This window comes from Fukomys damarensis, unplaced genomic scaffold (assembly GCF_012274545.1).
Source record: "Fukomys damarensis isolate Sample0158 unplaced genomic scaffold, DMR_v1.0_HiC HiC_scaffold_3, whole genome shotgun sequence".
NCBI classification, from domain to species: Eukaryota; Metazoa; Chordata; class Mammalia; order Rodentia; family Bathyergidae; genus Fukomys; species Fukomys damarensis.
In genome coordinates, this window is record NW_022900915.1 from 17,898,760 (window position 1) to 17,902,245 (window position 3,486).

The 3,486-nt window shown below is 41.5% G+C and overlaps 1 long non-coding RNA gene and 1 other non-coding gene across 3 annotated transcripts in view; both read right to left on the reverse strand.

Moving 5' to 3' along the window:
• Positions 1-806: 806 nt before the first annotated feature.
• LOC104855030 overlaps positions 807-3,486 on the reverse strand; it is a 4,497-nt gene continuing 1,817 nt past the window's right edge. The window contains exons 3-5 of one of the 2 annotated variants that reach the window (XR_004518530.1): positions 2,485-2,568; positions 1,497-1,567; positions 807-916 (exon numbers count right to left, since the gene is read on the reverse strand). This is a non-coding gene — a long non-coding RNA (uncharacterized LOC104855030). Of the gene's footprint in view, positions 917-1,491; positions 1,568-2,484; positions 2,569-3,486 lie in introns of both variants that reach the window. The other variant, XR_778286.2, reaches the window with a different exon arrangement.
• Positions 1,719-1,918, reverse strand: LOC117287530. Its single transcript, XR_004518813.1, has one exon. It is a non-coding gene; the product is annotated as a small nucleolar RNA SNORA74 (small nucleolar RNA).

Below are 3,486 nucleotides of genomic sequence, written 5' to 3' on the forward strand. Positions count from 1 at the left end.
CATAGTGAGACCCTGTCCCCCCAAAAAAAACCCAAAAAAACAATGGGACTGGGGATTTAGTTCAGTGGTTCTGCTGCCTGCTTCACAAGTGCAAGAACTCGAGTTCAATTCCTGGTACCAAAAAATAAAATAAAATAAATTTTTCCCCCTATTTTTTTGACACAGGGTTTCACTGTGTAGTTCAGGCTGGCCTCAGAATCGTGGCAATCTTCCTGTCTCAGTCTCCTGAGTGCTGAGATCACAGACACATACCACCAGATTTGGCTGTGCTTGGAAACTGACACTTTGTATAAGGCCACTCCTCATATATATAGTACTGGGCTTATGGATTAAATCCAGGGCCTTGTGCAGTACTTCATCTTTAGCCCTTTTTAATTGAGACAGGGTCTTGCTAAATTGCTGGCTTTTATCAGAGGCTAATCAATCCCTGCCTAGAAAGGGGGATGGTGAGGACTTAAAAAAAAAAAAGACAACAGTGCTGGGGGTTTAGCTCAGTGGCACCAAACCTGCTTCCCAAGTGTAAGGTCCTGAAGTTCAATCCCTGGTACCAAGCGAAAAAAAAGAAATGAAAGACAGCGGAGACTTGCATAATTTCAAAGTATATGGGGGGCTGGGAGGTCAGTGCCTCAGAGTGGGCAAAGACTCTCCAAGCTAACCACTATTTATTGGGTACACACAATAACTGGAGGGAGCATCAGGTGACTTAACTTAGGGAGTGGAGGTACTCACTCCTATGATGATGGAGGCAGTAAAGAGAATATTTTTACAATCGGTGGAATGAATAAAGCTGGTAAGGAATTTGTCCCTCCCTCAGGATAAATTACTACCCATTTCTCAAGGAACCACCAGGATGGCTTTAGCTGATGTAATCTTGCCCTTGAGTAATCACAGCATCACAGGACCACTGAGTTCTCACCTGTGACAGGAGGCAAACATGGAGTTATGATTTAGTATGTCATATCTAGCCTATAGGGAAGAAAACTAAGCCTAATTATAATTTAACTGTGAAATGATTTCCCCCCAAATTATGTAGAATGGCTCCCAGCAGCGTCTGAACTTGCAATCCCCCTGCCTTAACCTCTCAGAATGCTGGGGTGATAGGCATGAACCATTGTTCCCACCTGTTTAAGACTTTCTTTCACATTACAACTGCAAATTAATTGCAAATAACACATGGCCGCATAAGCCAAATATGTACTGTCTTGCTCATTACATGAGCTTGTCCCAACCTCTACTCTAGAACAGTAAATAATAAATTGCCTACATTGGCACAATGTCTGAGCTGTGTTATATAGTAGTCACTAGCCAGAGACACTGTGATTGAAAAACTGATTTAATTTATATCAACTTAAATATCCATAATTAAAGTACAAAGATATTGTACAGCAAAGCTCTGAGAAATGACAGCTGGATAGCTAAACATTCTTCTCCCGAATTTAATCCCCTATAATCTGAACTAATCAGGACCTACATGACAAAAGAACGTCATACATTACTCAATGTGTCACAGGGGTGTCAGACATCTGAAGTCCTGATGGAGGCAGGTTTCTCATTCACATGAAGTTGTCTAGGATTAAAGGAGGTAAAGGATGACAAGCTGTTCTTACAAGGGTCCTCGAGGTACTAAGAATTAAACTCAGGGCTTTGTGCCCCACAGGAAAGCACTCTGCCACTGAGCTACACTCCTAGCTCGCCAAGGTTTTTTCCTAATATAAATAAATGTTTGTACCCAGACTAGGACCACCTCCACAGCAGAAGGCAGTCCACTCTCAGAGGTACAAAACACTGCTCAAAGGCACTACACCACAACACCAAAACAGCGTGTGGAGCCAACCTCAACAAAGTCAGTGCTTGCTCTTCCAACAGTGTAACACAATCACAGGCACCACACTAGCCCGGATAGCTGACAACTGCTGGATTATGCCAAATACAGATTTTTCATTTGCTTCACATTACAGGCTCACCAGGCAGGAGACATGTATTCAAGAATCATCATCATAAAAAAAAAGGAATAATCATCAGGGCTGGGGATTTAGCTCAGTGGTGCTGCCACTTGCCTTGCACACCTGTCTCACAAGCACAAGGTCCAAAGTTCGATCCCTGGTACAAAAAACAATCATCACGCCCATGTGGTTAAATAACAGGTGTGGAAAGACTTTCCAAGGTTGCTGTAGTTTTGCTGAATATTTGGGGAGTTCCTGCTATATGTCACAGACTTAGCTTGGGATCTAGCTCTGAACAAAGCAAAATACACCATTCTTTCCCTCATGGAATTACAATCACCCTGTAAATTTCTCAGATGGAAGAATACAGCAAATCTCCAAGATCCTTCTTTACACAGATCACCAAAATCCTACTTTCATTTCCCAGAGACTAAGTTTGTTAGAGGCAAATATAAATGCCTCCCAGTTGTCTCCTCATGGATACCAAGTAGCCAGCAGGCCTGGCATGGAGGGAGGTAGTCAGTACTGGAAGGTCATTTACCTGAAAACTCCATATCCACACTGCCCACCTGCTATTATTCCATCTCATCTCTTCAGGAGGGTAAATACTGTTTTTTATGTCAACCTAAAAAGGAAAGCAAGCAAAACTTTAGTGTCCCATTATAAAGAGAATGACTATAGTAACAACGCATTATTTAAAAATTGCTAATTATATTTTAAAAGTACTCTCCATACATAGTTATATGCAACTAATAAAAGACAAGTAGAAGTGGCATATTTCCCATGGATTTCACTGGTTACTGTCTAAGACTGATAGGGCTCCTAATGCCCCTTACCCATAGAGGTAGAAACAGTGCTGGATAGGATTCCAGATTTACCATAGTTCCCTCTATTTTGAGGTTTCCCTGCCTATGAGTATTATGAAGCTAACCATCCCCCAAACCCACTGGATATCCCTTGTCTTAAGACCCCCACATGTGAAAAGCTATGCACAATTAACATTTGAGGCATTAACAAAGCCCTTAGTATTTAACTGGGAGAATCCCTTCAACAGAAAAGCCAACTGGTGGAACAAAACAAGCTTTGATAACTTAGTTCCCCGCCCCTCCCCCATCTTTGCCATTTCCTCCTGTGGCTACTAGGATGGTACTTTTCAAAGAAGCAGTAACTAAGTCAGCTCTACTGGACAATCTCCAGAACCATCCTGAGTAGTAAAGCTTTTTCTAGAACTGAGTCTCTTCTCAGAAAATTATCATTTCTAAAACAAAATCACTATGAAGGGGATTCAATACTTACTAAAGGGGCAACAACTGTTCACTTCTGAAAATTAGTACCAATACAAATATGCTGTCAGCTCAAAGCAGAAATTGGTGGTTTTATCTAGGTCTACCTGAGGCCTTTCAACCATTTAACATTTTAATATTTTATTAAAGAGCTAGAGAATGACCATAATTTTGCTGTTAAGACAGGATCTTACTATGTTGCCTGGGAAGGTCTTAGGTGATTTCCCTGCCTTGGTCTTCATGCCACCCATATTTTCTTT